Source organism: Watersipora subatra, chromosome 8 (assembly GCF_963576615.1).
Source record: "Watersipora subatra chromosome 8, tzWatSuba1.1, whole genome shotgun sequence".
Taxonomy (NCBI): domain Eukaryota; kingdom Metazoa; phylum Bryozoa; class Gymnolaemata; order Cheilostomatida; family Watersiporidae; genus Watersipora; species Watersipora subatra.
In genome coordinates, this window is record NC_088715.1 from 57,380,019 (window position 1) to 57,393,794 (window position 13,776).

Consider the following 13,776-nt stretch of genomic DNA (forward strand, 5'->3'; position numbering starts at 1 on the left):
TCTTCGACGCCCGTTAGCCGCGCCGACTAGCGTTCGCCGCGATCGAGCGCCCGTTTCGCGCGCGTTCGCTTTCGACTAAGCGCTCAGCCGTCGCTCCGAAACTTTCGTCGCCGCCTCCGCCCTCGCCCTCTTTCCCCGGTCACGCGCTCGCGCATCGCCAGCCCTTCGCCTACGTTTATTTCTATAGACGTTGGGTGTTGGGTGTTGGGGTGAGCGAGTGGCGAGCGGACAGACGAGAGACCGCAAAGGTTTCGTTCGGGGCGGAAATCGCCCGAGACGAACCGACCCGTTCTATCTACGCGCTTCTTTAGTAGTCGAAAACTACGAATAATGAAAACTTTTATCTACATTTGTATATATATATATATATATATATATATATGTATATATATATATATCAGAAATAGCCTTAACGAAGGGCGGGGAGGGGGAGGGGGGGACGACTTCGAAAGAATGACCAAGACGAGTAGACTCCTCGCTACTCTACCCGCGACGAGATTAGAAGCGTTATTACGTAACTAGCTAGGAGAAACGAAAAGGCTAGCACTCGCGTATAGGCTTAACGAAGAGAGGGAGACGACTTCGAAAGAGAAAGGCCGGTGAGAATAGCTTCGGTACTACCCGCGTCGAGATTAGAAGCGTTATTACGTAACTAGCTAGGAGAAGCGAATAGGCCACTCTCGGCGCGCGCGAATGCCGAAATCCTTTAATTACATCTATACCGTAAAGAGAGTAAAGGCGAATCTAAAAGTTTTCTAAATACGCCGAAGGGAGTTTAAAAGTTGGCGCTTTCGCGCCAGTTACTGAACGGGACGAGCGAGAGACCGACTCCGAACTAGTCGAGGTAGGCCGGACCGCTTCGGCGAGACGGGCGGACCGGAAAAAACGCGACTAGTCTTCGGCCCCGGCGAGGCCTCTCGGTTTCTTCGAGCGGCTCGTTCGCCCTAAACGGGGACACTCGCTCGGCGGCGAATCGGCCGCGACTGAGCGACGGACGGCCGTCCGGGCAATTTATCGCTTCTCGGCCTATTGGCTAAGATCAAAGTGTAGCATTCGTGCTGCACGGCGGTCTTGCAGGTGTTTCATTGCACAGCCCCCCGAAACACCCGCGTGGCAGGCGAGCGGTCACATCCGGGCCCGCACTAGGGATTCCCACCCGGGGTGCCGGTCAGGCCAGAGCATTCAAATGCTCCACGAGTCCTTGGAAGTTTCGGTGGTCGTTGTACCTCGGACATTCGTGATGACCTGGCAAGGTAAATTACCGCCCTGCAATAAATTCCAGGGGTTGACAACCCTTGGGGGGCTGACTTTGGCGAAAAGCCAATATCGTCGAGGTCAGCCCCACTCCATGTCATAAAACAGGAGTATCTGTTCTAATCAGTTTAATATCTGATTCGCGGCGCATCGCGCCGCTACGATATTAATCTGATTTTTGGAACGAGATGGAGCGCGGAAGCTTGCTTCGGCTCCGTCACGGGTTGTCTCGGTATCGCAGTACCTCCGAGCACGGCCCACTCCCCTCGTCGGGAGGCACGAAACGAAAGATAAACTGAACCTACCTACTCGCCTACCTACTCGCCTACCTACCTACCTACCTACCTACCTACCCACGCGCCTACCGGAAAAAAATCTTTTGCCGCGAGGCGGCGCTTTAAATTAACGCGCTTAGCGCGTAAATTCTTCCCGAATTCGCGAAAAAAACGACGCGGAGCGCGAGGGGGACAGCTCCGATTTTAACTAGGCGAAAAGCGTGAAAGCGAGGCGCCGGCGACTACGCGGGCGCTTCTTCGACGCCCGTTAGCCGCGCCGACTAGCGTTCGCCGCGATCGAACGCCCGTTTCGCGCGCGTTCGCTTTCGACTAAGCGCTCAGCCGTCGCTCCGAAACTTTCGTCGCCGCCTCCGCCCTCGCCCTCTTTCCCCGGTCACGCGCTCGCGCATCGCCAGCCCTTCGCCTACGTTTATTTCTATAGACGTTGGGTGTTGGGTGTTGGGGTGAGCGAGTGGCGAGCGGACAGACGAGAGACCGCAAAGGTTTCGTTCGGGGCGGAAATCGCCCGAGACGAACCGACCCGTTCTATCTACGCGCTTCTTTAGTAGTCGAAAACTACGAATAATGAAAACTTTTATCTACATTTGTATATATATATATATATATATATATATATGTATATATATATATATCAGAAATAGCCTTAACGAAGGGCGGGGAGGGGGAGGGGGGGACGACTTCGAAAGAATGACCAAGACGAGTAGACTCCTCGCTACTCTACCCGCGACGAGATTAGAAGCGTTATTACGTAACTAGCTAGGAGAAACGAAAAGGCTAGCACTCGCGTATAGGCTTAACGAAGAGAGGGAGACGACTTCGAAAGAGAAAGGCCGGTGAGAATAGCTTCGGTACTACCCGCGTCGAGATTAGAAGCGTTATTACGTAACTAGCTAGGAGAAGCGAATAGGCCACTCTCGGCGCGCGCGAATGCCGAAATCCTTTAATTACATCTATACCGTAAAGAGAGTAAAGGCGAATCTAAAAGTTTTCTAAATACGCCGAAGGGAGTTTAAAAGTTGGCGCTTTCGCGCCAGTTACTGAACGGGACGAGCGAGAGACCGACTCCGAACTAGTCGAGGTAGGCCGGACCGCTTCGGCGAGACGGGCGGACCGGAAAAAACGCGACTAGTCTTCGGCCCCGGCGAGGCCTCTCGGTTTCTTCGAGCGGCTCGTTCGCCCTAAACGGGGACACTCGCTCGGCGGCGAATCGGCCGCGACTGAGCGACGGACGGCCGTCCGGGCAATTTATCGCTTCTCGGCCTATTGGCTAAGATCAAAGTGTAGCATTCGTGCTGCACGGCGGTCTTGCAGGTGTTTCATTGCACAGCCCCCCGAAACACCCGCGTGGCAGGCGAGCGGTCACATCCGGGCCCGCACTAGGGATTCCCACCCGGGGTGCCGGTCAGGCCAGAGCATTCAAATGCTCCACGAGTCCTTGGAAGTTTCGGTGGTCGTTGTACCTCGGACATTCGTGATGACCTGGCAAGGTAAATTACCGCCCTGCAATAAATTCCAGGGGTTGACAACCCTTGGGGGGCTGACTTTGGCGAAAAGCCAATATCGTCGAGGTCAGCCCCACTCCATGTCATAAAACAGGAGTATCTGTTCTAATCAGTTTAATATCTGATTCGCGGCGCATCGCGCCGCTACGATATTAATCTGATTTTTGGAACGAGATGGAGCGCGGAAGCTTGCTTCGGCTCCGTCACGGGTTGTCTCGGTATCGCAGTACCTCCGAGCACGGCCCACTCCCCTCGTCGGGAGGCACGAAACGAAAGATAAACTGAACCTACCTACTCGCCTACCTACTCGCCTACCTACCTACCTACCTACCTACCTACCCACGCGCCTACCGGAAAAAAATCTTTTGCCGCGAGGCGGCGCTTTAAATTAACGCGCTTAGCGCGTAAATTCTTCCCGAATTCGCGAAAAAAACGACGCGGAGCGCGAGGGGGACAGCTCCGATTTTAACTAGGCGAAAAGCGTGAAAGCGAGGCGCCGGCGACTACGCGGGCGCTTCTTCGACGCCCGTTAGCCGCGCCGACTAGCGTTCGCCGCGATCGAGCGCCCGTTTCGCGCGCGTTCGCTTTCGACTAAGCGCTCAGCCGTCGCTCCGAAACTTTCGTCGCCGCCTCCGCCCTCGCCCTCTTTCCCCGGTCACGCGCTCGCGCATCGCCAGCCCTTCGCCTACGTTTATTTCTATAGACGTTGGGTGTTGGGTGTTGGGGTGAGCGAGTGGCGAGCGGACAGACGAGAGACCGCAAAGGTTTCGTTCGGGGCGGAAATCGCCCGAGACGAACCGACCCGTTCTATCTACGCGCTTCTTTAGTAGTCGAAAACTACGAATAATGAAAACTTTTATCTACATTTGTATATATATATATATATATATATATATGTATATATATATATATCAGAAATAGCCTTAACGAAGGGCGGGGAGGGGGAGGGGGGGACGACTTCGAAAGAATGACCAAGACGAGTAGACTCCTCGCTACTCTACCCGCGACGAGATTAGAAGCGTTATTACGTAACTAGCTAGGAGAAACGAAAAGGCTAGCACTCGCGTATAGGCTTAACGAAGAGAGGGAGACGACTTCGAAAGAGAAAGGCCGGTGAGAATAGCTTCGGTACTACCCGCGTCGAGATTAGAAGCGTTATTACGTAACTAGCTAGGAGAAGCGAATAGGCCACTCTCGGCGCGCGCGAATGCCGAAATCCTTTAATTACATCTATACCGTAAAGAGAGTAAAGGCGAATCTAAAAGTTTTCTAAATACGCCGAAGGGAGTTTAAAAGTTGGCGCTTTCGCGCCAGTTACTGAACGGGACGAGCGAGAGACCGACTCCGAACTAGTCGAGGTAGGCCGGACCGCTTCGGCGAGACGGGCGGACCGGAAAAAACGCGACTAGTCTTCGGCCCCGGCGAGGCCTCTCGGTTTCTTCGAGCGGCTCGTTCGCCCTAAACGGGGACACTCGCTCGGCGGCGAATCGGCCGCGACTGAGCGACGGACGGCCGTCCGGGCAATTTATCGCTTCTCGGCCTATTGGCTAAGATCAAAGTGTAGCATTCGTGCTGCACGGCGGTCTTGCAGGTGTTTCATTGCACAGCCCCCCGAAACACCCGCGTGGCAGGCGAGCGGTCACATCCGGGCCCGCACTAGGGATTCCCACCCGGGGTGCCGGCCAGGCCAGAGCATTCAAATGCTCCACGAGTCCTTGGAAGTTTCGGTGGTCGTTGTACCTCGGACATTCGTGATGACCTGGCAAGGTAAATTACCGCCCTGCAATAAATTCCAGGGGTTGACAACCCTTGGGGGGCTGACCTTGGCGAAAAGCCAATATCGTCGAGGTCAGCCCCACTCCATGTCATAAAACAGGAGTATCTGTTCTAATCAGTTTAATATCTGATTCGCGGCGCATCGCGCCGCTACGATATTAATCTGATTTTTGGAACGAGATGGAGCGCGGAAGCTTGCTTCGGCTCCGTCACGGGTTGTCTCGGTATCGCAGTACCTCCGAGCACGGCCCACTCCCCTCGTCGGGAGGCACGAAACGAAAGATAAACTGAACCTACCTACTCGCCTACCTACTCGCCTACCTACCTACCTACCTACCTACCTACCCACGCGCCTACCGGAAAAAAATCTTTTGCCGCGAGGCGGCGCTTTAAATTAACGCGCTTAGCGCGTAAATTCTTCCCGAATTCGCGAAAAAAACGACGCGGAGCGCGAGGGGGACAGCTCCGATTTTAACTAGGCGAAAAGCGTGAAAGCGAGGCGCCGGCGACTACGCGGGCGCTTCTTCGACGCCCGTTAGCCGCGCCGACTAGCGTTCGCCGCGATCGAGCGCCCGTTTCGCGCGCGTTCGCTTTCGACTAAGCGCTCAGCCGTCGCTCCGAAACTTTCGTCGCCGCCTCCGCCCTCGCCCTCTTTCCCCGGTCACGCGCTCGCGCATCGCCAGCCCTTCGCCTACGTTTATTTCTATAGACGTTGGGTGTTGGGTGTTGGGGTGTTGGGGTGTTCGGGGTGAGCGGGTGGCGAGCGGACAGACGAGAGACCGCAAAGGTTTCGTTCGGGGCGGAAATCGCCCGAGACGAACCGACCCGTTCTATCTACGCGCTTCTTTAGTAGTCGAAAACTACGAATAATGAAAACTTTGATCTACATTTGTATATATATATATATATATATATATATATATATATATATGTATATATATATATCAGAAATAGCCTTAACGAAGGGCGGGGAGGGGGAGGGGGGACGACTTCGAAAGAATGACCAAGACGAGTAGACTCCTCGCTACTCTACCCGCGACGAGATTAGAAGCGTTATTACGTAACTAGCTAGGAGAAACGAAAAGGCTAGCACTCGCGTATAGGCTTAACGAAGAGAGGGAGACGACTTCGAAAGAGAAAGGCCGGTGAGAATAGCTTCGGTACTACCCGCGTCGAGATTAGAAGCGTTATTACGTAACTAGCTAGGAGAAGCGAATAGGCCACTCTCGGCGCGCGCGAATGCCGAAATCCTTTAATTACATCTATACCGTAAAGAGAGTAAAGGCGAATCTAAAAGTTTTCTAAATACGCCGAAGGGAGTTTAAAAGTTGGCGCTTTCGCGCCAGTTACTGAACGGGACGAGCGAGAGACCGACTCCGAACTAGTCGAGGTAGGCCGGACCGCTTCGGCGAGACGGGCGGACCGGAAAAAACGCGACTAGTCTTCGGCCCCGGCGAGGCCTCTCGGTTTCTTCGAGCGGCTCGTTCGCCCTAAACGGGGACACTCGCTCGGCGGCGAATCGGCCGCGACTGAGCGACGGACGGCCGTCCGGGCAATTTATCGCTTCTCGGCCTATTGGCTAAGATCAAAGTGTAGTATCTGTTCTAATCAGTTTAATATCTGATTCGCGGCGCATCGCGCCGCTACGATATTAATCTGATTTTTGGAACGAGATGGAGCGCGGAAGCTTGCTTCGGCTCCGTCACGGGTTGTCTCGGTATCGCAGTACCTCCGAGCACGGCCCACTCCCCTCGTCGGGAGGCACGAAACGAAAGATAAACTGAACCTACCTACTCGCCTACCTACTCGCCTACCTACCTACCTACCTACCTACCCACGCGCCTACCGGAAAAAAATCTTTTGCCGCGAGGCGGCGCTTTAAATTAACGCGCTTAGCGCGTAAATTCTTCCCGAATTCGCGAAAAAAACGACGCGGAGCGCGAGGGGGACAGCTCCGATTTTAACTAGGCGAAAAGCGTGAAAGCGAGGCGCCGGCGACTACGCGGGCGCTTCTTCGACGCCCGTTAGCCGCGCCGACTAGCGTTCGCCGCGATCGAGCGCCCGTTTCGCGCGCGTTCGCTTTCGACTAAGCGCTCAGCCGTCGCTCCGAAACTTTCGTCGCCGCCTCCGCCCTCGCCCTCTTTCCCCGGTCACGCGCTCGCGCATCGCCAGCCCTTCGCCTACGTTTATTTCTATAGACGTTGGGTGTTGGGTGTTGGGTGTTGGGTGTTGGGTGTTGGGTGTTGGGTGTTGGGTGTTGGGTGTTGGGTGTTGGGTGTTGGGGTGTTCGGGGTGAGCGGGTGGCGAGCGGACAGACGAGAGACCGCAAAGGTTTCGTTCGGGGCGGAAATCGCCCGAGACGAACCGACCCGTTCTATCTACGCGCTTCTTTAGTAGTCGAAAACTACGAATAATGAAAACTTTGATCTACATTTGTATATATATATATATATATATATATATATATATATATATATATGTATATATATATATCAGAAATAGCCTTAACGAAGGGCGGGGAGGGGGAGGGGGGACGACTTCGAAAGAATGACCAAGACGAGTAGACTCCTCGCTACTCTACCCGCGACGAGATTAGAAGCGTTATTACGTAACTAGCTAGGAGAAACGAAAAGGCTAGCACTCGCGTATAGGCTTAACGAAGAGAGGGAGACGACTTCGAAAGAGAAAGGCCGGTGAGAATAGCTTCGGTACTACCCGCGTCGAGATTAGAAGCGTTATTACGTAACTAGCTAGGAGAAGCGAATAGGCCACTCTCGGCGCGCGCGAATGCCGAAATCCTTTAATTACATCTATACCGTAAAGAGAGTAAAGGCGAATCTAAAAGTTTTCTAAATACGCCGAAGGGAGTTTAAAAGTTGGCGCTTTCGCGCCAGTTACTGAACGGGACGAGCGAGAGACCGACTCCGAACTAGTCGAGGTAGGCCGGACCGCTTCGGCGAGACGGGCGGACCGGAAAAAACGCGACTAGTCTTCGGCCCCGGCGAGGCCTCTCGGTTTCTTCGAGCGGCTCGTTCGCCCTAAACGGGGACACTCGCTCGGCGGCGAATCGGCCGCGACTGAGCGACGGACAGCCGTCCGGGCAATTTATCGCTTCTCGGCCTATTGGCTAAGATCAAAGTGTAGTATCTGTTCTAATCAGTTTAATATCTGATTCGCGGCGCATCGCGCCGCTACGATATTAATCTGATTTTTGGAACGAGATGGAGCGCGGAAGCTTGCTTCGGCTCCGTCACGGGTTGTCTCGGTATCGCAGTACCTCCGAGCACGGCCCACTCCCCTCGTCGGGAGGCACGAAACGAAAGATAAACTGAACCTACCTACTCGCCTACCTACTCGCCTACCTACCTACCTACCTACCTACCCACGCGCCTACCGGAAAAAAATCTTTTGCCGCGAGGCGGCGCTTTAAATTAACGCGCTTAGCGCGTAAATTCTTCCCGAATTCGCGAAAAAAACGACGCGGAGCGCGAGGGGGACAGCTCCGATTTTAACTAGGCGAAAAGCGTGAAAGCGAGGCGCCGGCGACTACGCGGGCGCTTCTTCGACGCCCGTTAGCCGCGCCGACTAGCGTTCGCCGCGATCGAGCGCCCGTTTCGCGCGCGTTCGCTTTCGACTAAGCGCTCAGCCGTCGCTCCGAAACTTTCGTCGCCGCCTCCGCCCTCGCCCTCTTTCCCCGGTCACGCGCTCGCGCATCGCCAGCCCTTCGCCTACGTTTATTTCTATAGACGTTGGGTGTTGGGTGTTGGGGTGTTGGGGTGTTCGGGGTGAGCGGGTGGCGAGCGGACAGACGAGAGACCGCAAAGGTTTCGTTCGGGGCGGAAATCGCCCGAGACGAACCGACCCGTTCTATCTACGCGCTTCTTTAGTAGTCGAAAACTACGAATAATGAAAACTTTGATCTACATTTGTATATATATATATATATATATATATATATATATATATATATATGTATATATATATATCAGAAATAGCCTTAACGAAGGGCGGGGAGGGGGAGGGGGGACGACTTCGAAAGAATGACCAAGACGAGTAGACTCCTCGCTACTCTACCCGCGACGAGATTAGAAGCGTTATTACGTAACTAGCTAGGAGAAACGAAAAGGCTAGCACTCGCGTATAGGCTTAACGAAGAGAGGGAGACGACTTCGAAAGAGAAAGGCCGGTGAGAATAGCTTCGGTACTACCCGCGTCGAGATTAGAAGCGTTATTACGTAACTAGCTAGGAGAAGCGAATAGGCCACTCTCGGCGCGCGCGAATGCCGAAATCCTTTAATTACATCTATACCGTAAAGAGAGTAAAGGCGAATCTAAAAGTTTTCTAAATACGCCGAAGGGAGTTTAAAAGTTGGCGCTTTCGCGCCAGTTACTGAACGGGACGAGCGAGAGACCGACTCCGAACTAGTCGAGGTAGGCCGGACCGCTTCGGCGAGACGGGCGGACCGGAAAAAACGCGACTAGTCTTCGGCCCCGGCGAGGCCTCTCGGTTTCTTCGAGCGGCTCGTTCGCCCTAAACGGGGACACTCGCTCGGCGGCGAATCGGCCGCGACTGAGCGACGGACGGCCGTCCGGGCAATTTATCGCTTCTCGGCCTATTGGCTAAGATCAAAGTGTAGCATTCGTGCTGCACGGCGGTCTTGCAGGTGTTTCATTGCACAGCCCCCCGAAACACCCGCGTGGCAGGCGAGCGGTCACATCCGGGCCCGCACTAGGGATTCCCACCCGGGGTGCCGGCCAGGCCAGAGCATTCAAATGCTCCACGAGTCCTTGGAAGTTTCGGTGGTCGTTGTACCTCGGACATTCGTGATGACCTGGCAAGGTAAATTACCGCCCTGCAATAAATTCCAGGGGTTGACAACCCTTGGGGGGCTGACCTTGGCGAAAAGCCAATATCGTCGAGGTCAGCCCCACTCCATGTCATAAAACAGGAGTATCTGTTCTAATCAGTTTAATATCTGATTCGCGGCGCATCGCGCCGCTACGATATTAATCTGATTTTTGGAACGAGATGGAGCGCGGAAGCTTGCTTCGGCTCCGTCACGGGTTGTCTCGGTATCGCAGTACCTCCGAGCACGGCCCACTCCCCTCGTCGGGAGGCACGAAACGAAAGATAAACTGAACCTACCTACTCGCCTACCTACTCGCCTACCTACCTACCTACCTACCTACCTACCCACGCGCCTACCGGAAAAAAATCTTTTGCCGCGAGGCGGCGCTTTAAATTAACGCGCTTAGCGCGTAAATTCTTCCCGAATTCGCGAAAAAAACGACGCGGAGCGCGAGGGGGACAGCTCCGATTTTAACTAGGCGAAAAGCGTGAAAGCGAGGCGCCGGCGACTACGCGGGCGCTTCTTCGACGCCCGTTAGCCGCGCCGACTAGCGTTCGCCGCGATCGAGCGCCCGTTTCGCGCGCGTTCGCTTTCGACTAAGCGCTCAGCCGTCGCTCCGAAACTTTCGTCGCCGCCTCCGCCCTCGCCCTCTTTCCCCGGTCACGCGCTCGCGCATCGCCAGCCCTTCGCCTACGTTTATTTCTATAGACGTTGGGTGTTGGGTGTTGGGGTGTTGGGGTGTTCGGGGTGAGCGGGTGGCGAGCGGACAGACGAGAGACCGCAAAGGTTTCGTTCGGGGCGGAAATCGCCCGAGACGAACCGACCCGTTCTATCTACGCGCTTCTTTAGTAGTCGAAAACTACGAATAATGAAAACTTTGATCTACATTTGTATATATATATATATATATATATATATATATATATATGTATATATATATATCAGAAATAGCCTTAACGAAGGGCGGGGAGGGGGAGGGGGGACGACTTCGAAAGAATGACCAAGACGAGTAGACTCCTCGCTACTCTACCCGCGACGAGATTAGAAGCGTTATTACGTAACTAGCTAGGAGAAACGAAAAGGCTAGCACTCGCGTATAGGCTTAACGAAGAGAGGGAGACGACTTCGAAAGAGAAAGGCCGGTGAGAATAGCTTCGGTACTACCCGCGTCGAGATTAGAAGCGTTATTACGTAACTAGCTAGGAGAAGCGAATAGGCCACTCTCGGCGCGCGCGAATGCCGAAATCCTTTAATTACATCTATACCGTAAAGAGAGTAAAGGCGAATCTAAAAGTTTTCTAAATACGCCGAAGGGAGTTTAAAAGTTGGCGCTTTCGCGCCAGTTACTGAACGGGACGAGCGAGAGACCGACTCCGAACTAGTCGAGGTAGGCCGGACCGCTTCGGCGAGACGGGCGGACCGGAAAAAACGCGACTAGTCTTCGGCCCCGGCGAGGCCTCTCGGTTTCTTCGAGCGGCTCGTTCGCCCTAAACGGGGACACTCGCTCGGCGGCGAATCGGCCGCGACTGAGCGACGGACGGCCGTCCGGGCAATTTATCGCTTCTCGGCCTATTGGCTAAGATCAAAGTGTAGTATCTGTTCTAATCAGTTTAATATCTGATTCGCGGCGCATCGCGCCGCTACGATATTAATCTGATTTTTGGAACGAGATGGAGCGCGGAAGCTTGCTTCGGCTCCGTCACGGGTTGTCTCGGTATCGCAGTACCTCCGAGCACGGCCCACTCCCCTCGTCGGGAGGCACGAAACGAAAGATAAACTGAACCTACCTACTCGCCTACCTACTCGCCTACCTACCTACCTACCTACCTACCCACGCGCCTACCGGAAAAAAATCTTTTGCCGCGAGGCGGCGCTTTAAATTAACGCGCTTAGCGCGTAAATTCTTCCCGAATTCGCGAAAAAAACGACGCGGAGCGCGAGGGGGACAGCTCCGATTTTAACTAGGCGAAAAGCGTGAAAGCGAGGCGCCGGCGACTACGCGGGCGCTTCTTCGACGCCCGTTAGCCGCGCCGACTAGCGTTCGCCGCGATCGAGCGCCCGTTTCGCGCGCGTTCGCTTTCGACTAAGCGCTCAGCCGTCGCTCCGAAACTTTCGTCGCCGCCTCCGCCCTCGCCCTCTTTCCCCGGTCACGCGCTCGCGCATCGCCAGCCCTTCGCCTACGTTTATTTCTATAGACGTTGGGTGTTGGGTGTTGGGTGTTGGGTGTTGGGTGTTGGGTGTTGGGTGTTGGGTGTTGGGTGTTGGGTGTTGGGTGTTGGGTGTTGGGGTGTTCGGGGTGAGCGGGTGGCGAGCGGACAGACGAGAGACCGCAAAGGTTTCGTTCGGGGCGGAAATCGCCCGAGACGAACCGACCCGTTCTATCTACGCGCTTCTTTAGTAGTCGAAAACTACGAATAATGAAAACTTTGATCTACATTTGTATATATATATATATATATATATATATATATATATATATATATATATATGTATATATATATATCAGAAATAGCCTTAACGAAGGGCGGGGAGGGGGAGGGGGGACGACTTCGAAAGAATGACCAAGACGAGTAGACTCCTCGCTACTCTACCCGCGACGAGATTAGAAGCGTTATTACGTAACTAGCTAGGAGAAACGAAAAGGCTAGCACTCGCGTATAGGCTTAACGAAGAGAGGGAGACGACTTCGAAAGAGAAAGGCCGGTGAGAATAGCTTCGGTACTACCCGCGTCGAGATTAGAAGCGTTATTACGTAACTAGCTAGGAGAAGCGAATAGGCCACTCTCGGCGCGCGCGAATGCCGAAATCCTTTAATTACATCTATACCGTAAAGAGAGTAAAGGCGAATCTAAAAGTTTTCTAAATACGCCGAAGGGAGTTTAAAAGTTGGCGCTTTCGCGCCAGTTACTGAACGGGACGAGCGAGAGACCGACTCCGAACTAGTCGAGGTAGGCCGGACCGCTTCGGCGAGACGGGCGGACCGGAAAAAACGCGACTAGTCTTCGGCCCCGGCGAGGCCTCTCGGTTTCTTCGAGCGGCTCGTTCGCCCTAAACGGGGACACTCGCTCGGCGGCGAATCGGCCGCGACTGAGCGACGGACAGCCGTCCGGGCAATTTATCGCTTCTCGGCCTATTGGCTAAGATCAAAGTGTAGTATCTGTTCTAATCAGTTTAATATCTGATTCGCGGCGCATCGCGCCGCTACGATATTAATCTGATTTTTGGAACGAGATGGAGCGCGGAAGCTTGCTTCGGCTCCGTCACGGGTTGTCTCGGTATCGCAGTACCTCCGAGCACGGCCCACTCCCCTCGTCGGGAGGCACGAAACGAAAGATAAACTGAACCTACCTACTCGCCTACCTACTCGCCTACCTACCTACCTACCTACCTACCCACGCGCCTACCGGAAAAAAATCTTTTGCCGCGAGGCGGCGCTTTAAATTAACGCGCTTAGCGCGTAAATTCTTCCCGAATTCGCGAAAAAAACGACGCGGAGCGCGAGGGGGACAGCTCCGATTTTAACTAGGCGAAAAGCGTGAAAGCGAGGCGCCGGCGACTACGCGGGCGCTTCTTCGACGCCCGTTAGCCGCGCCGACTAGCGTTCGCCGCGATCGAGCGCCCGTTTCGCGCGCGTTCGCTTTCGACTAAGCGCTCAGCCGTCGCTCCGAAACTTTCGTCGCCGCCTCCGCCCTCGCCCTCTTTCCCCGGTCACGCGCTCGCGCATCGCCAGCCCTTCGCCTACGTTTATTTCTATAGACGTTGGGTGTTGGGTGTTGGGGTGTTGGGGTGTTCGGGGTGAGCGGGTGGCGAGCGGACAGACGAGAGACCGCAAAGGTTTCGTTCGGGGCGGAAATCGCCCGAGACGAACCGACCCGTTCTATCTACGCGCTTCTTTAGTAGTCGAAAACTACGAATAATGAAAACTTTGATCTACATTTGTATATATATATATATATATATATATATATATATATATATATATGTATATATATATATCAGAAATAGCCTTAACGAAGGGCGGGGAGGGGGAGGGGGGACGACTTCGAAAGAATGACCAAGACGAGTAGACTCCTCGCTACTCTACCCGCGACGAGATTA

General features: G+C 54.2%; 4 non-coding genes and 4 pseudogenes across 4 annotated transcripts; all 8 read left to right on the forward strand.

Annotated features, from left to right (window-relative positions):
• Positions 1-1,343: 1,343 nt before the first annotated feature.
• On the forward strand, positions 1,344-1,520 carry LOC137402938 (U2 spliceosomal RNA; annotated as a pseudogene).
• Positions 1,521-3,127: 1,607 nt separating this feature from the next.
• On the forward strand, positions 3,128-3,304 carry LOC137402939 (U2 spliceosomal RNA; annotated as a pseudogene).
• A 1,605-nt stretch (positions 3,305-4,909) lies between these two features.
• On the forward strand, positions 4,910-5,086 carry LOC137402940 (U2 spliceosomal RNA; annotated as a pseudogene).
• Positions 5,087-6,387: 1,301 nt separating this feature from the next.
• On the forward strand, positions 6,388-6,579 carry LOC137402945 (U2 spliceosomal RNA). The gene has a single exon (XR_010979536.1). It is a non-coding gene; the product is annotated as a U2 spliceosomal RNA (small nuclear RNA).
• A 1,356-nt stretch (positions 6,580-7,935) lies between these two features.
• LOC137402956 (U2 spliceosomal RNA) lies at positions 7,936-8,127 on the forward strand. Its single transcript, XR_010979537.1, has one exon. It is a non-coding gene; the product is annotated as a U2 spliceosomal RNA (small nuclear RNA).
• Positions 8,128-9,758: 1,631 nt separating this feature from the next.
• LOC137402941 (U2 spliceosomal RNA) lies at positions 9,759-9,935 on the forward strand (annotated as a pseudogene).
• Positions 9,936-11,234: 1,299 nt separating this feature from the next.
• Positions 11,235-11,426, forward strand: LOC137402967 (U2 spliceosomal RNA). Its single transcript, XR_010979538.1, has one exon. It is a non-coding gene; the product is annotated as a U2 spliceosomal RNA (small nuclear RNA).
• Positions 11,427-12,795: 1,369 nt separating this feature from the next.
• Positions 12,796-12,987, forward strand: LOC137402978 (U2 spliceosomal RNA). The gene has a single exon (XR_010979539.1). It is a non-coding gene; the product is annotated as a U2 spliceosomal RNA (small nuclear RNA).
• The last annotated feature ends 789 nt before the right edge of the window (positions 12,988-13,776 follow it).